Source organism: Staurois parvus, unplaced genomic scaffold (genome assembly GCF_062004578.1).
Source record: "Staurois parvus isolate SC_StPar_1 unplaced genomic scaffold, SC_StPar_1.0 ptg000006l, whole genome shotgun sequence".
NCBI classification, from domain to species: Eukaryota; Metazoa; Chordata; class Amphibia; order Anura; family Ranidae; genus Staurois; species Staurois parvus.
This window is the reverse complement of record NW_028317802.1, coordinates 1,058,713-1,085,885: the sequence shown is the minus strand read 5'-3', so window position 1 is coordinate 1,085,885 and position 27,173 is coordinate 1,058,713.

Genomic DNA, 27,173 nt, shown 5'->3' with positions numbered 1-27,173 from the left:
AGATATAACTTTCACGTAAATTAATTTACATGTATTCACACAGGCAATCAAATACCACTGAAAGAAAGCTCTATTCATGGGGAAAAAAAGGACGTAAATTTAATTTGGGTGCAGCGATGCATGACCGCGCAATTGGCAAATGGTTAAATAAGGATGACTAAACCAAAAATAGTAAGGTAAACAGCTGCTAACAGCATTTACAGCCATCATGCATGTAAAAGTATCCACATCTTTACACAATTGCACACAACACAAACTGTACATTGAGAACACAGTCCACTTAAAACTGACATTTTCATGTGCGAATGCTAGAGAATTGTATCACTAATGTTCAAACATATTTTTGTAAGTATCTGGCATTATTTCAGTTTTTATGGAGTCTATTTGTGTCAAGGTTTCCAGCCATTCACAGGTTCATAAAATGTCTAGCTGGAATCCCATTAAAGTTGACCATGAAAAATAGCAGATTTGTGCCGTGCATTTGCAGAACAGCCAGTCATCTAGTTCTGGTCACTTGATGATTTATTCATGCAGAAATATTTATTTGTGGTAATCATTCAAATAATGGGTGCTCTGTATGTCAAACATTTTCTGTGTGAAGCCAACTGGATTTAAAGAGGTTGTTAAAGCTTTTTTTCTGAAATAACAAACATGTTATACTTACATACTCTTTGCAATGGTTTTGCACAGAGCAGCCCCAAAGCTCCTCTTCTGGGATCCGCCCCTGGTGCTCTTGGCTCCTGCTCTTCTTTATGTGCCCCCATGGCAAACTACCCAATTTCATGTGATCAATTGTTTGCTGTGGACCACCAACATTAAGTGGACGAGTAAAGGGGTCTTTTAAATCCCTAACCAGTTCACTTTCACATTTCAAACTCTTCAATGGAGTGGTCAACAAGTAAATAGGTCATAACCCATTTGCCATGTGTAAAAAGATGGTTCAATGCACAATTTCATGCACGTGCCAAATCATATACAGTAGATGTATTGTAAGTGAGCTAATTTGGACTTAAAGTGATACTAAACCCACAACAGTAAAATCAGTCTGTATATGCAGTAAAGCGTACTTGTTATACTCACTGTGGAACCTAAGGGGTTAATCTTCTGCATTGTGTAAAAAGGCCATTTGATCCTTTCTTCTTTGCCCCTCCTCTTGTTGAAATGTCCACGTCTTATCTCATAATAAGACAGACTGAACCCGTAGCCACATGCACATGCTCAGTTTAGTGTGTATTGCTAGAGAGGTTTTTTTTTTCTTGGCAGAGTGCATGTGATCAGCACAGGGCCAATCAGCACTGTCCAGATAGAGGTCAGGGGTTTTTCATCCTCCTAGAGCAGAAAGAAAACTCCTCCTGCAAGCTTTAACCAGTGATATCATGAACATTGATAGAAGTCACAAGACTGCTCTAACTGCTGATGAGAAAAGGCATTTAGAAGTTTATATTTAATAAAATAATTGCACTTCCATGTTTTGTGTACTGTGGGAGACCAGATATAGTGAATGCAGGGTCCTGGGTTTAGTAACACTTTAACAAAATTTAAAACAAAGACTTTAAAATAAATATGTGCACTAACTTCATAATGAGAAAAGCAACATGTTGACTTTAATGCAGTCCTTCAAAAGGAGCTTAAACTTTCCTTCTGCTGTCCAGAGCAAAGGAAAATCCATTGTAAGCTACAATCCATTGTAAGTTACCTGAGTCAAAGCTTACACAGGGTGATGCACTCCCTGTGTGGCAATGATGATTGGCCCAGCACTGTCAAATGAAGTGAGTCAATTGCACCTCCATTCCTGTAAGTACAAGGTATTTCTTTGGCTTGTGGCACTGAACAGAACTATGTGGGGCCATGGAAAAATAAGCAGGGGTTGAGGGCGCAGGGGTGTTTAATGCAAACCTGTTGCAATGCAATCTTTATATACTGTATGTAACAATCTGATACCTGCTATGTCTTGAAGGTAGCCCATTCCTCCTGGTGCAGGAACACACCAGAAATCTCACGCAATGGCATCTGAAGACCTGTTTGCACAATCTTTGTATTGGAAGTGAACTGTGAAGAGGTTCAAAAGATTCCTTGAACGTTCACAGTCAGCTGGTTCACTTTGGGATGAACTGGTGATCCACAGCAAACATATAGTTAGGTCCATATATATTTGAACATAGGCACAATTTTAGATTTTTTAAGTTATTTACCAAAACATATTCAAGCTATAGTTACTGTATATAATGGATATGGGCTTAAAGTGCACACTCAGGTTTAATTTGAGGGTATGTACATCCAAACTGGAGGAATTACAGCTCTTAAGAGTAGACATCCCCCCTTTTTTCAAGGGACCAAAAGTAATTGGACAATTGAATATAATGATGAATAAAATGTTCATTTGTAATATTTTGTTGAGAATCCTTTACTGGCAATGACTGCCTGAAGTCTGGAACCCATGGACATTACCAAAGACTGTGTTTCGTCCTTTCTGATGCTTTGCTAGGCTCTAACTGCAACTGTCTTCAGTTATTATTTGTTTGTGGGTCTTTCTGCCTTTAGTTTTGCCTTCAGCAAGTGAAATGCATACTCAGTTGGGTTGAGATCAGGTGACTGACTCGGCCATTGCAGAATGTTCCACTTCTTTTCCTTCAAAAGCTCATGGGTTGCTTTTGCAGTGTACTTTAGATCATTGTGCATCTGTACTGTGATGCGCCGTCCAGTCAACTTTGCTGCATTTGACCGAATCTGGGCTGATAATATATCTCTAAACACTGCAGAATTCATCCGGCTGTTTCTGTCTTATGTCACATCACCAATAAACACCAATGTCCCAGTGCCACTGGAAGCCATGCATGTCCATGTCGTCATACTGCCTCCACCATGTTTTATAGATGACTTTGTGTGCTTTGAATCATAAACTGTTCCAAGCCTTCTCCACACTTTTTTTTCTTCCGGTCATTTTGGTACAGATTAATCTTACTTTCATCCATCTAAAGAATGCTTTTTCAGAATTGGTCTGCCTTTTTTAGATGTTTTTTGGAAAAGTTTAATATGGCTTTTCTATTCTTCAGGATTATGAATGGTTTTCACCTTGTGGTGAACCCTCTGTATTTGCTCTTGTGAAGTCTTCTATTGATTGTAGACTTTGACAATGATATGCCCACCTCCTGGAGAGTGTCCTTCACTTGTCTGGACATTGGAATGGGTTTTTCTTAACCATAGAGAGGATCCTGCAATCATCCACCACTGTTGTCTTCCATGGACGTCCATGCCTTTTTATGTTGCTGAGCTCACCAGTGTGTTCGTCTTTCCTCAGAATATACTAAACTGTTGATTTGGCCACTCCTAATGTTGCTGCTATCTCTCTCATTTATTTGTTTTGTTTTTGAAGCCTTACAATGGCCTGTTTCACTTGCATGGACAGCTCCTTTGAATGCATGATGTAGGTTCACAGCAATAGATTCCGAATGCAAATACCACACTTAGAATCAATTCCAGACCTTTTACCTGCTTAACTGATGAATAAATAACAAAGGAGTAGCCCACACCTGGCCATGAAACAGCTTTTGATTCAATTGTCCAATTACGTTTGGTCCCTTGAAAAAGGGGGGATGGCTACTCTTAAGAGCAGTAATTCCTAAACCCTTCCCCCAATTTGGATGTACATACCCTCAAATTAAACCTGAGAGTGTGCACTTTCAGCCCATATCCATTATATGACTATAGCTTGATGTTTTGGTAAATAACTTAAAAAAATCAAAATTGTGCCTGTGTCCAAATATATATGGACTGAATTGTATACTTACCATGGATCCCTCAAAGGTGTGTGCTGTGCAATCTTGATTTATTTGGCAATCAGTTATTCGCTCATTCAAGGGGGGGGGGGGCATGTTTGCATGGTCACATTGTAGTAACCTAAAAATGGATAATAAGGGCTCATTTACAAGTTCACAAAAATGATCAGTTCACTGTGTGGTAAGAAAGCAATTCTCAGTAAACTACCATGGATCAGCCTGATATTGGTCAACTCACAATTAAGCCAAACTGATTTGTCTATCACTGATCATTACAAAAACATTACTAATACAGTATAACTGTTGCAAATTAAACAGTATGGCCATCATGACCACTCTAATGTTGGTATGACAATGTGTTCATAAAAATTTTGTTCCTTGGTTTAGCATCCCTTTAATCCTGTTGCTGCACTAATGTCTCCAGTCACTCTGAGTGTCCCTCCGATTTTTCATTTTCTTTCTGTTTGATATGCTCTCATGACCTAATGTGCTGCAGTTCTGTCATCTGCTCCCTCTCTGCCTAATACCATTTGTGCCTACACTCCTGACACCGTTGTCCGCCTATATTATTCAGAAAGGAAAACGCTTAACACAAAGACCTTTCTCCATCTCTCCGGCAGCACACGGGAAAGGGAGGGCCATAGTGCTGTACGGGCAAGGTGTATGTGATATGCCCACAAGGCTCAGCTCGGTGCATGCACTATCAAAGCATGCAAAGCTTTAAGAATCAGCCGAGCATGTTGGAAAAAAATGTCATGAATATTATTAGTCAGCGTTGTACTAGAAAGGACAATAGACAGCGAATGATTCAAAAAGCGCCTCGTTGAATTTGGTACTGTGACACAGAGATAAGGTGACTTTTTTGCCCTGGTCACCTTAGGCCAATTATTTTGCTTTACTGAATATGACTGAAGGATTTTAATAAGGCACTGGCCCTAAAAAGTGCAGGTGTAAGCACATTACATTTTGGTCCATTACCGTTCTTTGTTTTACTGCTGTTCAAATAAAATCTATTGAATGTGAAGCAAGAGCTCATGTTAGTGTTGAGGGATAGACCTTAAGCATGTATCTCACTAGTGCCAACATTGGGGGTTATTTACTAAAGTTGAAGAGTGCAAAATCTGGTGCAACTCTGCATAAAAACCAGCTTCCAGGTTTTAGGCTAGGTTCACACTATGCGGCTACGGCAAGTTGTGGATGCTGGAATCACATCTGTTCCTGCACCCACAACCACCCACAGCCAAATTGTGCTACCCTCACAAGACACGCAGAGCTGCCATTCATTCTGAATGGCACCCCCACACATCTCAGCCCATAGTGAGATTGTGGGTGCAGGAACCGCAGGAAAACTGCATGGTAAAAAAAAAAGAGGTGCATGAGCCTTTTTTTGTGCAGAAACATGGCACAGAAGTCAAAATGAAAAGGCTGCCGTGCCCGAGCCAAAGTGTCCAAGCAATAGTGTGAACTGAGCCTCATTGCCAAAGCTTTACTGAACAAGCTGAAGTTAGAAGCTCAAAGTATATGGAAAGAAAAGTGAGCGCCTGGAGTGAGTATGAATGAGAGACTATGCACATAAATGGGTAACCAATAACAACATAAATAAGAACATATAAAATAAAACCGTGCAGCGCTAAGGAAAAGTTTTCAAGTATAATGTCCGAGATGGCAATATATCAGCTCCCAATAAAAGGGAGTACAATGAATAAATATATTAATAAATAAATAAACATATATAGAGATCAATAATCAAATAAAAATATATAAAGTTCCAATCGGGTGACTGTAGTGAATCCTGATCCGGCAAGAAGTGCTAAAGTGGTGTAGGTAATACGCACTCACCGGACACGCATATTAATTGCGCCTTATACAAGTAAATTCAGGTGTCATCTGATGGGGCCTGAAGCAGAAAGGTCTTCCATCCACGGGATGGGTCATCAAATGTGAAAGCACGTCACGTCAACGTGGAGCTCCGGTGGCCATCTTTAACACTAGATGGTCAGTCACACTGCTGTCTATTTTTTATCTACTTGATCTTACCAATTTGATGCATCTAAAATAAAGTTGTTATTATCTACTACACTATGGGAGTATTCCTGTTCCCACCCCTTGGGGGAGTGCTTTAAACCTGCAGACCCACTATCCTAGGACGGGCTACCACTCTTTATGGATACCTGGTGATATATGACCACTCCAAGAAGGAATAAGGATACCCCGACACTTGGCTTACTGCTTTCACATTTGATGACCCATCCCCCACATGGAGAACCTTTCTGCTTCAGGCCCAATCAGATGACATCTGGATTTACTTGTATAAGACGCAATTAATATGCGCGTCTGGTGAGTGTGTATTACCTACACCACTTTAGCACTTCTTACCGGATCAGGATTCACTACAGTCACCTGATTGGAACTTTATATATTTTTATTTGATTATTGATCTCTATATATGTTTATTTATTTATTAATATATTTATTCATTGTACTCCCTTTCATTGGGATATATGTGAGCTGATATATTGCCATCTCGGACATTATACTTGAAAACTTTTCCTTAGTGCTGCACGATTTTATTTTATATGAAGTTAGAAGCTGATTGGCTAAAATGCGCAGCTGCACCAGGTTCTGAGTGCACCAGTTTTAGTAAATCTCCCCCCTCGTGTCTGGAGATATTCTACAGCAACCAAAGCTGGGGTTCTTTGTCATAATACTGCTGCAAAGGACCCTTGTGCTTCCCATAATCCCACGCACAGTCACAGTAGCCTATAAAGAGGCACCATCTATGAGATGCAGGAGTAGTGTTCCTCAGAGTGGATCCTTGTACTAAGAGTTTGAAAACTGTTGACACCTGGATTTTGGGTATGGGGGGTAAAAGGGCACTTTGCATCAAAATTTCAAACCATGAACCACATAGATCAGCACTGGGTGGTGTTCAGTTTCCTTTGTTAACCACTTGCTGACCAACCTATATATATAAACGTCCAGTCACCAAGGGGGTATTACAAGGTCATGGCTGCAGCTATAACTCCTTAGGGGGTCATCACTACATAAGCTAAAATTTATTGGTGTGTTCCTTTTCAAAGCAATAATTTTTGCTTTTCACATTACATCACAATTTTCACAGGCTCTCTTTCCTGAAAAAAATATTTGTTTGGCAAATATTGCTCATTGTAGCATACTGAATTCCAGTTAATTTTTTTTTCTTTACCATGCAGTGGGACTGTGTCCCAAGTGGATGGATCGGCTGCTTGTTTTTTCTAGGGGTAAGGACTAAGCTCATACTTACCTGTCCCGCTGATCCTACGGAAATCTGTACTCCCCCACGGACCAGTGGTGGACCGTTCCTGTCTGAGGAGCGTGCATTGAGCACGCTGACGTCAGGACCAGCTCATTTACAAGACCGCTGGACTGCGAGGGCCAGGAGCCAAAAGAACTGGTCTTGTGCGGGGAGGAACGGTGGGTCAGGTGAGTATATCTTAGGTGTCCTCTCCCCTAGAACAAAGCGAGAATTTGACCCCTACAGTGCCAACACAGTCCCACTGTATGGGCCAAAAGAAATTTCCTAGATTTCTGCTTTAAGCCTTGGAGGTCACTCTTGTGACATTGGCATAATCAATATACTGCTTTTAAAACAAAGGGTACCCACCAACCACTGAGAGTCAACAACAGACCCCAGACTCTGGTTTGCTGTCTACTTTTTTAACTCTGGAAAAAACATGTCCTGAACACCTGTCTTTATACAAAATCCATGAAGAAGGGGGATCTGTATACCTCCCAAACACACTAGTTATTTATTTCAAATTAAAACAAAACATCAACTGCCTGGTCATGCTACTGATTCTGTTTTGACATTACTTTTGTAGTTTAAAGGATAAGTTCACCTTTTGGACAAAAATAATAAATGCACATTTTTTTGTAGGTAAATGTGCATTTATTGTTTTTGTCCAAAGGAGCCTGGATAGCATTGCACCAGTGATCAGTAGATCGCTGATGTCATGCAGGTCTCCTGCAGACCTGTCAGAATATCTGCTTGCTGTAATGGATGTATGAGCAAGCAGATATTCTGTCAGGAAACTTCAATGAATTACCACGGCGCTCCACAGCACCGTGTTAGTTCATTGAAAACTACAAGCCGACAGCCGCTAAGACTGTCTGGACTTGCAGTTCATTCATTCACGGAAATCTGCGAATGGCTGAGCCCCACATGGCTGCGCTGTTTTCAAATCTGACAGATATTACGGGGAAACATTTCTTCGTATTATCGTGAGTGGAGTCGGCAGGCACGGCTGCAGCATTGGGAACATGTTACATGTTCCACCCTAAAAATGGGTTAAACATGTAACATGTTCCCAAACGTCAACTTGTCCTTTAAGTTATTTTTGAATAACATGAAGTCTGGGCAGCCTGATCAACAATTATACTGTATAACTGATTCAAACTGTTCATGTCAGATGGCATTCTCCTTTAAACGCTGCTTTCAAAAGCATATGTGGTATTTTGGAGCATTGTCCAATATTTCAGTAAAAAAAAAATACTATGAAATAATGTTACAATAGAAATGAGAATGAGCTCTTTGGGAATGTGGCTGTGATATTGGTATCGTATTGTAATCTTTTGATAGCCCCCTGGTGAATAGTACAGTGCAGCATAAAAGAGCTTTGTAAACAAAAAATCATACACGATGATCTATAGGTGAAATAAGAGGTATTGTGATTGTGTCTTTCTAAATGGCAGATAGCTTTAGATTTTGTGTAGGCAGTTAATGTGTGAACAAGACAATGATTCTCACTAGAGATGAGCGAATCGAAGTATCCGAAGTGGAATTCGAGTCGAATATCGGAAAAATTTCGATTCGTGCCGAATCCGAAAAACAGCCTAATTCGGACGCGCGAATCGAAATTTTTCCGAAAATGGCGGCTGACATGTGCGGCGACGGAGCGGGGATGTCGGGGAAGGCGCGCAGACAAGGCGCGCTGCCCCATAATGCATTCCTCAACGACATGTGATCGCATCAGCCAATCAGCAGCCAGCCAGCCAGCACTGTGTAATGGTCGAGGTATATATAGCGGCCATTTTGGAAATCTTCATTTGCCTGCAGTCATTGAACAGAGGCAGACCGCTCTGTACTAGGGACAGGGACAGAGTTAGGGCCACAGAAACGAGAATTGGGGACAGAGAGAAGTTACTTAGGGACAGAGAACCATTACTCAGGGACACAGACTTGTTAATGAGGGCCACAGAATCGTTATTTAGGGACAAAGAAACGCTAGTTAGGGCCACAGAATTCATACTCAGGGACAGACAGAATTGTTACTCAGTGCCAGAGAATTGTTACTTAGGGCCACAGAAACGTTATTAGGGCCACAGAATTTTTACTCAGGGACAGACAGAATTGTTACTGAGTGCCAGAGAATTGTTACTCAGGGACAGACAGAATTGTTACTGAGTGCCAGAGAATTCTTAGGGCCACAGAATTCATTCTCAGGGACAGACAGAATTGTTACTCAGGGACAGACAGAATTGTTACTGAGTGCCAGAGAATTGTTACTCAGGGACAGACAGAATTGTTACTGAGTGCCAGAGAATTGTTACTCAGGGACAGACAGAATTGTTACTGAGTGCCAGAGAATTGTTACTCAGGGACAGACAGAATTGTTACTGAGTGCCAGAGAATTGTTACTCAGGGACAGACAGAATTGTTACTGAGTGCCAGAGAATTGTTACTCAGGGACAGACAGAATTGTTACTGAGTGCCAGAGAATTGTTACTCAGGGACAGACAGAATTGTTACTGAGTGCCAGAGAATTGTTACTCGCACAGACACAAAATTGTTACTTGCACAGACACAGAATTGTTACTCGCACAGACACAGAATTGTTACTCAGGGCCACAGAATTCATACTCAGGGATAGACAGAATTGTTACTGAGTGCCAGAGAATTGTTACTCAGGGACAGACAGAATTGTTACTGAGTGCCAGAGAATTGTTACTCAGGGACAGACAGAATTGTTACTGAGTGCCAGAGAATTGTTACTCGCACAGACACAAAATTGTTACTTGCACAGACACAGAATTGTTACTCGCACAGACACAGAATTGTTACTCAGGGCCACAGAATTCATACTCAGGGACAGACAGAATTGTTACTGAGTGCCAGAGAATTGTTACTCAGGGACAGACAGAATTGTTACTGAGTGCCAGAGAATTGTTACTCAGGGACAGACAGAATTGTTACTGAGTGCCAGAGAATTGTTACTCAGGGACAGACAGAATTGTTACTGAGTGCCAGAGAATTGTTACTCAGGGACAGACAGAATTGTTACTGAGTGCCAGAGAATTGTTACTCGCACAGACACAAAATTGTTACTTGCACAGACACAGAATTGTTACTCGCACAGACACAGAATTGTTACTCAGGGCCACAGAATTCATACTCAGGGATAGACAGAATTGTTACTGAGTGCCAGAGAATTGTTACTCAGGGACAGACAGAATTGTTACTGAGTGCCAGAGAATTGTTACTCAGGGACAGACAGAATTGTTACTGAGTGCCAGAGAATTGTTACTCGCACAGACACAAAATTGTTACTTGCACAGACACAGAATTGTTACTCGCACAGACACAGAATTGTTACTCAGGGCCACAGAATTCATACTCAGGGACAGACAGAATTGTTACTGAGTGCCAGAGAATTGTTACTCAGGGACAGACAGAATTGTTACTGAGTGCCAGAGAATTGTTACTCAGGGACAGACAGAATTGTTACTGAGTGCCAGAGATTTGTTACTCGCACAGACACAAAATTGTTACTTGCACAGACACAGAATTGTTACTCGCACAGACACAGAATTGTTACTCAGGGCCACAGAATTCATACTCAGGGACAGACAGAATTGTTACTGAGTGCCAGAGAATTGTTACTCAGGGACAGACAGAATTGTTACTGAGTGCCAGAGAATTGTTACTCAGGGACAGACAGAATTGTTACTGAGTGCCAGAGAATTGTTACTCAGGGACAGACAGAATTGTTACTGAGTGCCAGAGAATTGTTACTCAGGGACAGACAGAATTGTTACTGAGTGCCAGAGAATTGTTACTCGCACAGACACAAAATTGTTACTTGCACAGACACAGAATTGTTACTCGCACAGACACAGAATTGTTACTCAGGGCCACAGAATTCATACTCAGGGATAGACAGAATTGTTACTGAGTGCCAGAGAATTGTTACTCAGGGACAGACAGAATTGTTACTGAGTGCCAGAGAATTGTTACTCAGGGACAGACAGAATTGTTACTGAGTGCCAGAGAATTGTTACTCGCACAGACACAAAATTGTTACTTGCACAGACACAGAATTGTTACTCGCACAGACACAGAATTGTTACTCAGGGCCACAGAATTCATACTCAGGGATAGACAGAATTGTTACTGAGTGCCAGAGAATTGTTACTCAGGGACAGACAGAATTGTTACTGAGTGCCAGAGAATTGTTACTCAGGGACAGACAGAATTGTTACTGAGTGCCAGAGAATTGTTACTCGCACAGACACAAAATTGTTACTTGCACAGACACAGAATTGTTACTCGCACAGACACAGAATTGTTACTCAGGGCCACAGAATTCATACTCAGGGATAGACAGAATTGTTACTGAGTGCCAGAGAATTGTTACTCAGGGACAGACAGAATTGTTACTGAGTGCCAGAGAATTGTTACTCGCACAGACACAAAATTGTTACTTGCACAGACACAGAATTGTTACTCGCACAGACACAGAATTGTTACTCAGGGCCACAGAATTCATACTCAGGGATAGACAGAATTGTTACTGAGTGCCAGAGAATTGTTACTCAGGGACAGACAGAATTGTTACTGAGTGCCAGAGAATTGTTACTCAGGGACAGACAGAATTGTTACTGAGTGCCAGAGAATTGTTACTCGCACAGACACAAAATTGTTACTTGCACAGACACAGAATTGTTACTCGCACAGACACAGAATTGTTACTCAGGGCCACAGAATTCATACTCAGGGACAGACAGAATTGTTACTGAGTGCCAGAGAATTGTTACTCAGGGACAGACAGAATTGTTACTGAGTGCCAGAGAATTGTTACTCAGGGACAGACAGAATTGTTACTGAGTGCCAGAGATTTGTTACTCGCACAGACACAAAATTGTTACTTGCACAGACACAGAATTGTTACTCGCACAGACACAGAATTGTTACTCAGGGCCACAGAATTCATACTCAGGGACAGACAGAATTGTTACTGAGTGCCAGAGAATTGTTACTCAGGGACAGACAGAATTGTTACTGAGTGCCAGAGAATTGTTACTCGCACAGACACAAAATTGTTACTTGCACAGACACAGAATTGTTACTCGCACAGACACAGAATTGTTACTCAGGGCCACAGAATTCATACTCAGGGACAGACAGAATTGTTACTGAGTGCCAGAGAATTGTTACTCAGGGACAGACAGAATTGTTACTGAGTGCCAGAGAATTGTTACTCGCACAGACACAAAATTGTTACTTGCACAGACACAGAATTGTTACTCGCACAGACACAGAATTGTTACTCGCACAGACACATAATTGTTACTCAGGGCCACAGAATTCATACTCAGGGACAGACAGAATTGTTACTGAGTGCCAGAGAATTGTTACTCAGGGACACCTAATCGTTGAATTAAATAGTATGTCAGACAACATGCAGAGGAGTGGCAGAGGAGGCAATGTTTTAGGAGCGAGCAGACGTGGCAGCAGAGGAAGGGGTCGAGGCAGCAGTATTCGCAGCCAGAGGCCAGTGCTCCCGGTGTCATCCAGCGGTCGTGTCTCCACCGACAACCCTGCCGTCATTGATTGGTTGGCTCGGTCGTCTTCCTCTTCCCAGGTCACCTCTGACACCTACAGCCAACGGTCGGTGGGTACGTCAGACACAACCGTTAGTTGGCATGGCCCGGGACCAAGCCCACTGAAATCACGTGTCCTCTACCTGCCCCTGTCCTTTGCTGTTCCCTCACCAAGCGAAGTATCGCATGCTGTGGGCTCAGCCCCACTGTACAGTGAGGAAGAGCTAACAGAGGGCGGTCAGGAACGGGGGGAGACATCGGCCTTTTCAGCAGCCAAGCGAACAAGTACTGGCGAGGAGAGTGGCTCGGTAGCCGGTCTAGAGACAGGTCTGTCTCCTGACCCAGACGCAGCCGAGGGGGCTAGTAGTGAGGCGGAGACCCTACTTGATGATGAGGAGGTTGATCGCACTTGGCAGCCTCGTCGTCATCAGGCAATTTCTTCCGCATCATCAGGAGAAGAGGGTGGCAGCTTGGCAGCGAGCAAAACAGTCGGTGGGTTGCCCAGGAGACAGCAGCAGGGTCGCATCAGTGTCAGTGGAGCCAAACGTCCACGGAGTAGAGCACCAGCTCCACTGCAGCCTACCACCACGGCCAGTAGTGGTGCCGTTGCGCACGGAGGAAGTAGCAGTCAGCCAGTGAAGAGTAGCGGGGGCAAAGTTTCCTACTCGGTGGTGTGGCAATTTTTCCTCAAGCCGCCCGAGGAAGTAAACGTAGCCGTATGTCGACTATGTGGCCAGAAATGCAAGCGTGGCCAGGGGGCCCATGTTGGGACTACAGCGTTGCGTCAGCATATGCAGCGTCACCATTCGGTGGCCTGGGAAAACCGTGATAAACATACGGCGGTTCTGCCTGCCCCAGCCCCCGCTCCATCACCCGCTCCGTTACTTGCTCCGTCACCCGACGTCGTCAATCGCCCTCTATCAGCCAGTCAAGGCTCCAACACCTCTGCTGAGGGGAGTTGTCGCTCATTGGCATCTTCCGCTCGTTCAGATGCTCCTTCTCCTGCTACTCCTCTTCTCGGATTCCGTCAACAGTCTTTCTTGGAATCCGTATCCAAGAGACAACAGTTTGCGAGCACGCACCCGACGGTGCAAAAGCTGAACGTCCTCCTGTCCAAGTTGCTGGTGCTGCAGTCCCTCCCTTTCCAACTGGTGGACTCAGCACCTTTCCGAGAAATGATGGCTTGTGCCGCGCCGCGGTGGAGAGTGCCAAGCCGTCATTTCTTTGCCCAAAAGGCAGTGCCAGCCCTGCATTCACATGTAGAAGAGATGGTGGGCCAGTCTTTGAGCATGTCGGTCTCTGCCAAAGTGCACGGCAGCGCCGACGTGTGGAGCTGTAACTACGGTCAGGGACAGTACATGTCATTTACGGCCCACTGGGTGAACGTGGTGCCGGCACAGCCGCACCAGCAACTTGGACAGGTCACGACGCTTTTGCCTCCACGTTTGCACGTCCTTGGTCCAGCAAGCATGTCCGCCTCTACCACCTCTTTTTCCGCCGTGTCCTCAGCCGCCACCCCCGTGCCAAGTCCCATTACCCGACCGGCATATCACATGTGCAGGGCGCAACGGTGTCACGCTGTGCTGCACCTGGTATGCCTTGGCGAACGTAGTCACACAGGGGAGGAACTGCTGAGTGTAATGAACAGAGAAATCGACAGATGGCTGTCTCCGCGCAAACTAAAAATCGGAACCATGTTGACTGACAACGGAAAGAACATGGTGTCTGCTCTGCGTCAAGGAAGGTTGTGCCATGCGCCATGCATGGCTCACGTGTTCAATCTGGTTGTCAAGCGGTTCCTAAAATCCACCATCCCACTGCAAGACATCCTTAAAATGTCACGTAAACTGTGCATGCATTTCAGCCATTCCTACACCGCAAAGAACACCCTCATTGAGCTGCAGCGGCAGAACGGAATTCCACAGCATCGCCTGATCTGCGACGTTGCAACAAGGTGGAATTCAACCCTACACATGTTAGACCGCCTTTACGAGCAGCGAAAGGCCATCACCGATTTCCTGATGTTACAAGCGGATAAAGGTACTCCCCTGTGTAACTTAGATGTCAGCCATTGGCAGCTCATGCGTGACACCTGCCGCTTGCTCAGGCCCTTTGAGGAGGCCACGCTATTCGTGAGTCGGCAGGACTATGGGATGAACGACGTCATTCCTCTGTTGCACGTCCTGGAACAAATGCTGTTAACAATGGCTGGTCAGGGTGCGGTAGACGTGGCGCACAGATCTCAACGCCACATGACCCCTGTGGGGGCAGGACAGGAAGAAGAGGAGGAGGTAGAGGAGGACATTTGTGCTCAGGAATTATTGAGTGAAATGGGTGGTTTTTCCACTCAGCGGACAGGAGTGGAGGAGCAGGAGCATCTGGTAGAGGAGGAGGAGGAGACAGAGGACCCAGACGCACCGTGGCAGTATGCTGTGGAGATGGAGGCAGGGAGTCCCTCGCATTCCTTGGCACAAATGGCCCATAGCATGCTCGGTTGCTTGCGTAGCGACAGCCGAATAATAACCATCAGACAGAGGGATGACTTTTGGCTGTCCACCTTGTTGGACCCTCGCTACCGGTCCAAAATGGTGGCCTTTTTCACACCTGCTGAGAGGGAGGCCAAAATTACGTACTATAAAAACCACCTATGTAGTCAGTTGGTCTCTGCCTTTGTGCGCCAACGTCCATCCTCAGACACTGTGGGCCCTGTGCGCTCGCGTTCCGCTGGCATGGCAGCAGGGGAGGGGTGGGGTGGTAGGAGCAGTGGCAGCTCCACCAGCAGCGGCTGCCTCAGTCTGCAGTCGATGATGAGTAGCTTTCTTCACCAGCGCAGTGAGGAAACTACTAACCAGCCGCAGCAGCAGCAGCAGCATCAGGTGGACCTGGAGCAGGAGCTCAAACAACAGGCTTGGGCCTACTTGGACAGCACCCTGCCAACCGAGGTAGACAATCCCCTTGACTACTGGGCAACGAAACTTGACCTTTGGCCCCAACTAGCTGAATTTGCCCTTGAAAGGCTGTCATGCCCGGCCAGTAGCGTGGCATCGGAGCGCGTGTTTAGTGCGGCAGGAGGTATTGTAACTCCGCGGAGGACACGACTGTCCACCCAAAGTGTGGAGAGACTCACGTTTGTGAAAATGAATCAGGCGTGGATTAGTCTGGATTTCAAACCACCAGTTCCTGACACAACTGACTAAATCCGCCATGAATCATGCCTCAAACATGTGCCACTTTCAGGTCTCCTCACACTGCTGGTGTGTTTAATTTTTTGACATAGGGTGCTGGCAGATTACGGGCCTCCTATAGCTGCTGCCAGGCCCCTAATCTGCCATAGGCCCCTATATACCGCCTCCTCATGCTGCTGCCAAGTCCAGAGTCTGTCATGGGTCCCTGTATGGCCTCCCATTGCTGCTGTCTCCATCGCCACACTCTGCTGCCATGTGCCACTTTCAGGTCTCTTCACACTGCTGGTGTGTTAAATTTTTTGACATAGGGTGCAGGCAGATTACGGGCCTCACATAGCTGCTGCCAGGCCCCTAATCTGCCATGGGCCCCTATATACCGCCTCCTCATGCTGCTGCCAAGTCCAGAGTCTCTCATGGGTCCCTGTACGGCCTCCCATTGCTGCTGTCTCCATCGCCACACTCTGCTGCCATGTGCCACTTTCAGGTCTCTTCACACTGCTGGTGTGTTAAATTTTTTGACATAGGGTGCTGGCAGATTACGGGCCTCCTATAGCTGCTGCCAGGCCCCTAATCTGCCATAGGCCCCTATATACCGCCTCCTCATGCTGCTGCCAAGTCCAGAGTCTGTCATGGGTCCCTGTATGGCCTCCCATTGCTGCTGTCTCCATCGCCACACTCTGCTGCCATGTGCCACTTTCAGGTCTCTTCACACTGCTGGTGTGTTAAATTTTTTGACATAGGGTGCAGGCAGATTACGGGCCTCACATAGCTGCTGCCAGGCCCCTAATCTGCCATGGGCCCCTATATACCGCCTCCTCATGCTGCTGCCAAGTCTAGAGTCTGTCATGGGTCCCTGTACGGCCTCCCATTGCTGCTGTCTCCATCGCCACACTCTGCTGCCATGTGCCACTTTCAGGTCTCCTCACACTGCTGGTGTGTAGAATTTTTTGACATAGGGTGCTGGCAGATTATGGGCCTCCTATAGCTGCTGCCAGGCCCCTAATCTGCCATAGGCCCCTATATACCGCCTCCTCATGCTGCTGCCAGGTCCAGAGTCTCTCATGGGTCCCTGTACGGCCTCCCATTGCTGCTGTCTCCATCGCCACACTCTGCCATGTGCCACTTTCAGGTCTCCTCACACACTGCTGGTGTGTAGAATTTTTTGACATAGGGTGCTGGCAGATTATGGGCCTCCTATAGCTGCTGCCAGGCCCCTAATCTGCCATAGGCCCCTATATACCGCTTCCTCATGCTGCTGCCAGGTCCAGAGTCTCTCATGGGTCCCTGTACGGCCTCCCATTGCTGCTGTCTCCATCGCCACACTCTGCCATGTGCCACTTTCAGGTCTCCTCACACACTGCTGGTGTGTTACATTTTTTGACATAGGGTGCAGGCAGATTACGGGCCTCACATAGCTGCTGCCAGGCCCCTAATCTGCCATGGGCCCCTATATACCGCCTCCTCATGCTGCTGCCAAGTCCAGAGTCTCTCATGGGTCCCTGTACGGCCTCCCATTGCTGCTGTCTCCATCGCCACACTCTGCTGCCATGTGCCACTTTCAGGTCTCTTCACACTGCTGGTGTGTTAAATTTTTTGACATAGGGTGCAGGCAGATTACGGGCCTCACATAGCTGCTGCCAGGCCCCTAATCTGCCATGGGCCCCTATATACCGCCTCCTCATGCTGCTGCCAAGTCTAGAGTCTCTCATGGGTCCCTGTACGGCCTCCCATTGCTGCTGTCTCCATCGCCACACTCTGCTGCCATGTGCCACTTTCAGGTCTCTTCACACTGCTGGTGTGTTAAATTTTTTGACATAGGGTGCAGGCAGATTACGGGCCTCACATAGCTGCTGCCAGGCCCCTAATCTGCCATGGGCCCCTATATACCGCCTCCTCATGCTGCTGCCAAGTCCAGAGTCTGTCATGGGTCCCTGTATGGCCTCCCATTGCTGCTGTCTCCATCGCCACACTCTGCTGCCATGTGCCACTTTCAGGTCTCTTCACACTGCTGGTGTGTTAAATTTTTTGACATAGGGTGCAGGCAGATTACGGGCCTCACATAGCTGCTGCCAGGCCCCTAATCTGCCATGGGCCCCTATATACCGCCTCCTCATGCTGCTGCCAAGTCTAGAGTCTGTCATGGGTCCCTGTACGGCCTCCCATTGCTGCTGTCTCCATCGCCACACTCTGCTGCCATGTGCCACTTTCAGGTCTCCTCACACTGCTGGTGTGTAGAATTTTTTGACATAGGGTGCTGGCAGATTATGGGCCTCCTATAGCTGCTGCCAGGCCCCTAATCTGCCATAGGCCCCTATATACCGCCTCCTCATGCTGCTGCCAGGTCCAGAGTCTCTCATGGGTCCCTGTACGGCCTCCCATTGCTGCTGTCTCCATCGCCACACTCTGCCATGTGCCACTTTCAGGTCTCCTCACACACTGCTGGTGTGTAGAATTTTTTGACATAGGGTGCTGGCAGATTATGGGCCTCCTATAGCTGCTGCCAGGCCCCTAATCTGCCATAGGCCCCTATATACCGCTTCCTCATGCTGCTGCCAGGTCCAGAGTCTCTCATGGGTCCCTGTACGGCCTCCCATTGCTGCTGTCTCCATCGCCACACTCTGCCATGTGCCACTTTCAGGTCTCCTCACACACTGCTGGTGTGTTACATTTTTTGACATAGGGTGCAGGCAGATTACGGGCCTCACATAGCTGCTGCCAGGCCCCTAATCTGCCATGGGCCCCTATATACCGCCTCCTCATGCTGCTGCCAAGTCTAGAGTCTCTCATGGGTCCCTGTACGGCCTCCCATTGCTGCTGTCTCCATCGCCACACTCTGCTGCCATGTGCCACTTTCAGGTCTCTTCACACTGCTGGTGTGTTAAATTTTTTGACATAGGGTGCAGGCAGATTACGGGCCTCACATAGCTGCTGCCAGGCCCCTAATCTGCCATGGGCCCCTATATACCGCCTCCTCATGCTGCTGCCAAGTCCAGAGTCTCTCATGGGTCCCTGTACGGCCTCCCATTGCTGCTGTCTCCATCGCCACACTCTGCCATGTGCCACTTTCAGGTCTCCTCACACACTGCTGGTGTGTAGAATTTTTTGACATAGGGTGCTGGCAGATTATGGGCCTCCTATAGCTGCTGCCAGGCCCCTAATCTGCCATAGGCCCCTATATACCGCTTCCTCATGCTGCTGCCAGGTCCAGAGTCTCTCATGGGTCCCTGTACGGCCTCCCATTGCTGCTGTCTCCATCGCCACACTCTGCCATGTGCCACTTTCAGGTCTCCTCACACACTGCTGGTGTGTTACATTTTTTGACATAGGGTGCAGGCAGATTACGGGCCTCACATAGCTGCTGCCAGGCCCCTAATCTGCCATGGGCCCCTATATACCGCCTCCTCATGCTGCTGCCAAGTCTAGAGTCTCTCATGGGTCCCTGTACGGCCTCCCATTGCTGCTGTCTCCATCGCCACACTCTGCTGCCATGTGCCACTTTCAGGTCTCTTCACACTGCTGGTGTGTTAAATTTTTTGACATAGGGTGCAGGCAGATTACGGGCCTCACATAGCTGCTGCCAGGCCCCTAATCTGCCATGGGCCCCTATATACCGCCTCCTCATGCTGCTGCCAAGTCCAGAGTCTCTCATGGGTCCCTGTACGGCCTCCCATTGCTGCTGTCTCCATCGCCACACTCTGCTGCCATGTGCCACTTTCAGGTCTCTTCACACTGCTGGTGTGTTAAATTTTTTGACATAGGGTGCAGGCAGATTACGGGCCTCACATAGCTGCTGCCAGGCCCCTAATCTGCCATGGGCCCCTATATACCGCCTCCTCATGCTGCTGCCAAGTCTAGAGTCTCTCATGGGTCCCTGTACGGCCTCCCATTGCTGCTGTCTCCATCGCCACACTCTGCTGCCATGTGCCACTTTCAGGTCTCTTCACACTGCTGGTGTGTTAAATTTTTTGACATAGGGTGCAGGCAGATTACGGGCCTCACATAGCTGCTGCCAGGCCCCTAATCTGCCATGGGCCCCTATATACCGCCTCCTCATGCTGCTGCCAAGTCCAGAGTCTGTCATGGGTCCCTGTATGGCCTCCCATTGCTGCTGTCTCCATCGCCACACTCTGCTGCCATGTGCCACTTTCAGGTCTCTTCACACTGCTGGTGTGTTAAATTTTTTGACATAGGGTGCAGGCAGATTACGGGCCTCACATAGCTGCTGCCAGGCCCCTAATCTGCCATGGGCCCCTATATACCGCCTCCTCATGCTGCTGCCAAGTCTAGAGTCTGTCATGGGTCCCTGTACGGCCTCCCATTGCTGCTGTCTCCATCGCCACACTCTGCTGCCATGTGCCACTTTCAGGTCTCCTCACACTGCTGGTGTGTAGAATTTTTTGACATAGGGTGCTGGCAGATTATGGGCCTCCTATAGCTGCTGCCAGGCCCCTAATCTGCCATAGGCCCCTATATACCGCCTCCTCATGCTGCTGCCAGGTCCAGAGTCTCTCATGGGTCCCTGTACGGCCTCCCATTGCTGCTGTCTCCATCGCCACACTCTGCCATGTGCCACTTTCAGGTCTCCTCACACACTGCTGGTGTGTAGAATTTTTTGACATAGGGTGCTGGCAGATTATGGGCCTCCTATAGCTGCTGCCAGGCCCCTAATCTGCCATAGGCCCCTATATACCGCTTCCTCATGCTGCTGCCAGGTCCAGAGTCTCTCATGGGTCCCTGTACGGCCTCCCATTGCTGCTGTCTCCATCGCCACACTCTGCCATGTGCCACTTTCAGGTCTCCTCACACACTGCTGGTGTGTTACATTTTTTGACATAGGGTGCAGGCAGATTACGGGCCTCACATAGCTGCTGCCAGGCCCCTAATCTGCCATGGGCCCCTATATACCGCCTCCTCATGCTGCTGCCAAGTCTAGAGTCTCTCATGGGTCCCTGTACGGCCTCCCATTGCTGCTGTCTCCATCGCCACACTCTGCTGCCATGTGCCACTTTCAGGTCTCTTCACACTGCTGGTGTGTTAAATTTTTTGACATAGGGTGCAGGCAGATTACGGGCCTCACATAGCTGCTGCCAGGCCCCTAATCTGCCATGGGCCCCTATATACCGCCTCCTCATGCTGCTGCCAAGTCCAGAGTCTCTCATGGGTCCCTGTACGGCCTCCCATTGCTGCTGTCTCCATCGCCACACTCTGCTGCCATGTGCCACTTTCAGGTCTCTTCACACTGCTGGTGTGTTAAATTTTTTGACATAGGGTGCAGGCAGATTACGGGCCTCACATAGCTGTTGCCAGGCCCCTAATCTGCCATGGGCCCCTATATACCGCCTCCTCATGCTGCTGCCAAGTCTAGAGTCTCTCATGGGTCCCTGTACGGCCTCCCATTGCTGCTGTCTCCATCGCCACACTCTGCTGCCATGTGCCACTTTCAGGTCTCTTCACACTGCTGGTGTGTTAAATTTTTTGACATAGGGTGCAGGCAGATTACGGGCCTCACATAGCTGCTGCCAGGCCCCTAATCTGCCATGGGCCCCTATATACCGCCTCCTCATGCTGCTGCCAAGTCCAGAGTCTGTCATGGGTCCCTGTATGGCCTCCCATTGCTGCTGTCTCCATCGCCACACTCTGCTGCCATGTGCCACTTTCAGGTCTCTTCACACTGCTGGTGTGTTAAATTTTTTGACATAGGGTGCAGGCAGATTACGGGCCTCACATAGCTGCTGCCAGGCCCCTAATCTGCCATGGGCCCCTATATACCGCCTCCTCATGCTGCTGCCAAGTCTAGAGTCTGTCATGGGTCCCTGTACGGCCTCCCATTGCTGCTGTCTCCATCGCCACACTCTGCTGCCATGTGCCACTTTCAGGTCTCCTCACACTGCTGGTGTGTAGAATTTTTTGACATAGGGTGCTGGCAGATTATGGGCCTCCTATAGCTGCTGCCAGGCCCCTAATCTGCCATAGGCCCCTATATACCGCCTCCTCATGCTGCTGCCAGGTCCAGAGTCTCTCATGGGTCCCTGTACGGCCTCCCATTGCTGCTGTCTCCATCGCCACACTCTGCCATGTGCCACTTTCAGGTCTCCTCACACACTGCTGGTGTGTAGAATTTTTTGACATAGGGTGCTGGCAGATTATGGGCCTCCTATAGCTGCTGCCAGGCCCCTAATCTGCCATAGGCCCCTATATACCGCTTCCTCATGCTGCTGCCAGGTCCAGAGTCTCTCATGGGTCCCTGTACGGCCTCCCATTGCTGCTGTCTCCATCGCCACACTCTGCCATGTGCCACTTTCAGGTCTCCTCACACACTGCTGGTGTGTTACATTTTTTGACATAGGGTGCAGGCAGATTACGGGCCTCACATAGCTGCTGCCAGGCCCCTAATCTGCCATGGGCCCCTATATACCGCCTCCTCATGCTGCTGCCAAGTCTAGAGTCTCTCATGGGTCCCTGTACGGCCTCCCATTGCTGCTGTCTCCATCGCCACACTCTGCTGCCATGTGCCACTTTCAGGTCTCTTCACACTGCTGGTGTGTTAAATTTTTTGACATAGGGTGCAGGCAGATTACGGGCCTCACATAGCTGCTGCCAGGCCCCTAATCTGCCATGGGCCCCTATATACCGCCTCCTCATGCTGCTGCCAAGTCCAGAGTCTGTCATGGGTCCCTGTATGGCCTCCCATTGCTGCTGTCTCCATCGCCACACTCTGCTGCCATGTGCCACTTTCAGGTCTCTTCACACTGCTGGTGTGTTAAATTTTTTGACATAGGGTGCAGGCAGATTACGGGCCTCACATAGCTGCTGCCAGGCCCCTAATCTGCCATGGGCCCCTATATACCGCCTCCTCATGCTGCTGCCAAGTCCAGAGTCTGTCATGGGTCCCTGTATGGCCTCCCATTGCTGCTGTCTCCATCGCCACACTCTGCTGCCATGTGCCACTTTCAGGTCTCTTCACACTGCTGGTGTGTTAAATTTTTTGACATAGGGTGCAGGCAGATTACGGGCCTCACATAGCTGCTGCCAGGCCCCTAATCTGCCATGGGCCCCTATATACCGCCTCCTCATGCTGCTGCCAAGTCTAGAGTCTCTCATGGGTCCCTGTACGGCCTCCCATTGCTGCTGTCTCCATCGCCACACTCTGCTGCCATGTGCCACTTTCAGGTCTCTTCACACTGCTGGTGTGTTAAATTTTTTGACATAGGGTGCAGGCAGATTACGGGCCTCACATAGCTGCTGCCAGACATGTAATCTGCCATGGGCCCCCGTACCGACTCCTCATGCTGTGACGTTGCAACAAGGTGGAATTCAACCCTACATATGTTAGACCGCCTTTACGAACAGCTAAAGGCCATCACAGATTTCCTGATGTTAAAAGCGGATAAAGGTACTCCCTGTGTAACTTAGATGTCAGCCATTGGCAGCTCATGTGTGACACCTGCGCTTGCTCAGGCCCTTTGAGGAGGCCACGCTATTCGTGAGTCGGCAGGACTATGGGATGAATGAGGTCAAATCGGCCATGGGCCCCCGTACCGCCTGTTCACGCTGATGCTGGTCCCACAGTGTGACCTGGGTCCCTGTACGGCCTTCCATTGCTTCCACTCTGCCATGTGCCACTTTGAAATCTCCTCACACTCCTGCGGTTGTCCATTTTGTCATAGGTTGCTGGCAGATTACAGGCCTTCCATAGGTGCCACCAAGCCCCATATCGGCCATGGGCCCCCGTACCGCCTGGTCACGCTGCTGCTGGGCCCATAGTGTGACCTGGGTCCCTGTACCGCCTCCCATTGCTCCCACTCTGCCATGTGCCACTTTCAGGTCTCCTCACGCTCCTGCTGGTTTCCATTTTGTCATAGGTTGCTGTATGGCCTCCCATTGCTGCTGCCTCCACCGCCACACTGTGGCTCCAAACACTGGTTTTGGCCCCGTGACTGGCCAAAGGAGTGAAGTGTGCAGTGATTCTAAGATCGACGGCACTCATCTGCATGTCATACTGACAGACAGTATTATTTCTCTTCCCCAGCAGACTCCAAGGGCATTTAAATTAAAGGTACAGTGTTCTGCACTAATATTAAGTCTCTCTGAAGCCTAGAAACACCCTTTTTTAAGTTAAATTCACAGCGAATTTATTCGACTCGAATCGAATATTGTCCACGAATTCGCCGAATCAGTCGAATCGAATTTTTCATTTCTTCGCTCATCTCTAATTCTCACTGCTGTTATGTTGTTGCCATTGAAGTGATTTCTACTAATCTAAATGGAGCTTGTGTAATGATATAGAGTACATCAATATACTATATATATAAAGCAACAATACCTAGAAAATCACATATAAATTCACAATCACCAAGCATGATTATTTTGCAGCTACATATAATGGAATATTATCACGTTGCTTTAAACTCTAATGCTAATTCAGTGAATTGGTCTTGCAAGAACAGTACAGCATGCAATAACATGTGCAGCGGATGACCCACACTGTTTTCAAGATGAAATGAACCAGAGAGAATACTGAAGAAGATGCAAAGCATACACAAACATACACATAATATATAAAATACAAAGTTTTTTTTTATTTGAGTGACATTTATATCTGTACAATAGCTTATTATTACATTTATATACCGAGGGAAGAACTTGTGAAAATGGTTACAGATGTAAAATTACTTCTGTTTAAAGGCCAACCGCTTTCCCTATTGTTTGGTGATGTTTTCAGTAACCTGTCTGGTGTTGTTATTGAGCCCTGCATATCTAGATGTGTTGGTTTGTGTTTCAAAATGAAACTGTAGCTGCCAACAATGTGGTTTAGTTTGGCAAGTTTAATTGTTTAAAAGGAAATGAAGGCTGGAAAGGTTGCCATCTTCCGCCTTGTTTAATTGTTCATTGTTAGGCAGGAGAGCTCAGTGTGGTTAAGGAGGCCAAAATGCATTCCTACAACTTACTGATATAAGAAAGAGTGACACCTTTTAGTACAAAATTAGTAGGGAAAAGACAAATCACTGCCATGGACATTAAAATATTTACATATCCCTAACAAACAGTACATGCATCTTAAAACAAGCCCTTTCTGACCTTTGTAGCTGCAGGTGTAGTGGAGCAATTCATCCTCAATTCTTATTTCCTCAATTCATTGAAGTCTTTTTCTAAGCCAGTTCAGCTCACTCTGCTCGCCCTTCAACTCAGCTATGTCTTGGCAGCATCCCAGCCTTCCAGTCTCTAAGGCTTTGACAAACCCAGCTTTGAGGATTTATTGCCTCTGCTGTTAATGTGAGAATTAAATTGCACCACAGTGCTGCAGCTACATAGTGAGGGCTTACCTTAAAGCTCAGTTACTGCTAACACTGAATATGGTAACACACATAATTTGGGTGCACAGGTTCCCTTTAAGCTCGCCAGGTGTAAAAGTAAGTGGTGTACTGCTAACAAATAGGTCCCAGAACTGTTTTGGAACAAGGACTAACCATGAGCTGGAGTATAATTTATTAGCAATTAAATACCATATAATGTTAGCATTAACAACTGCTGATTGGAAGAATACAACTAAAAATGAAATGTTTTCACAGGTTAGTTAGTCATGCTAAACTAAGAACTGTATTTTTGCCTTACATGTAGTAAACGTTTAAAATAAAAGGTGAATATACATTACATCGATGCAAATATTTTGTAGCATTTTGCATAAATCTTTTCAAGCTTTTCCAGATCTGAAGGCTTTGCAAGTCCACTACAATAAACCTAAGCTTCACCACCTTTAAGACCAACTATACCTGCCCTCCTTTTCTCCAAGGGTGCAAAAATATACGGGCCGTTTTATCAAGAGGGAGTTAGGCTGCGTTCACACTTGGCATTTTTGAATTGCAGGCAGAAGCGCCATGTGATTTCCTGGCTTCATGTTTAAAATGCTGCAGGAACTTTTTCCTGCGTCAAATGCAGACACAGCACCCCATTCAAATGGATGGGCTGCTGGTCCCGTGCAAACGTGGCCTACAATAGTTTGAACCTAGCCTCAAGGAAAAGGAAAAGTGGTACTACTGTCAAAGAGGAAAACATTTGAACAGTATTCACACCTGGAGCTGTTATCATGGACAGAGAAATCCTCAAACTAGTACCTGGGTTTGGTGTGAGTAGTGTTCTGTAAAAATTAAGTACAAAAGGCTGAATAAGCCAACCCCCATTTAAATCAATAGAAGCTAAATCTTTAAATTCAATTATAGTGCTTATCTTGGCTATTAGGCTAGGGATTGTCAAAGAAATAACATGAGGGTCTGGCACTGACCTGTGGGACATGTACTAATGCAAAAAAACTAAAAAAATTATTATAATCCAATTCAGCCAGGAGCAGCTATTTTAATAATGCTTAAAGTGAAACATTGAAAATGCCAAATTCCTTTAAATAAACTGCCTGGGAAGGGGGTGCCTTAAAACTGTGGCATAGAGCAGTCCCACAATGTAAATCCATAGTCAGTCATGATGAATGACACCTGCAAAATAAAAAACTAGTCAACCATAATGTGATGACTGCCAGTTGCCAAGGTGTCATCAGTAATACAAGGAAAGAGACCAGGATAGTGATGATGTCATTGCCCAAATATGACCATGGCTATATTCGGTCAATATTATTGTCTACATATGACCACATGGCAATATTTAGGCAATAATTGCTCACTTGCCCCTGTGATTCCTGACCATGTAAGCAAATAGGGCTATGTGATGTCAGTGTTTGCTGAGGATGCTGTGGGTGCCTGCCTGTCTCAAACTCTGTTCCTTCAGCTTGTGTTTACTTCCAGGCAATGGGTTTCACCACATGCGCCCCCACAGAGGTGGACAACATGCTTTCCCAACATCTGCACACTGTGCGTTACACACTCTTGACCCCTTCACTTGGTATGTTACACACTCTTGATCTACAGCAGAGTAGGCTCAGGTTTAATTTTCTTTACTTTCATCTATTGATCCTGCCACTAATAATTATCCTGCCCTAGGGTTAACACTTATCCTATCCACCATTCCCTCACTGTATTGTATCTATGGAGAAGCAGCATTGTCACAAGAGGTTTGTTAAGCCAGGAGGTATGTAAGGTCTGCAGAACATCTTCCCTCTCTTCATCTCCTCTATATCATATAGTGCTAGATCTTCTTTAGTGCACGTAGGTGATCTGGATAGGGCTAATAGTACTGTTTGAGATTTCAACACAGGCAGAGAGCAGAGAAAGTTTTAGGCTTGCTGGATTTCTACAAGGATCAATAGGTATTTTTCGGTATTTGTAACATTTATAAGGAGCCAAAAATTGGAAATGTGCATGTATTGAAGAGATGTACTGTTTTTTTTTCTGTCAAACATGCACTTTAG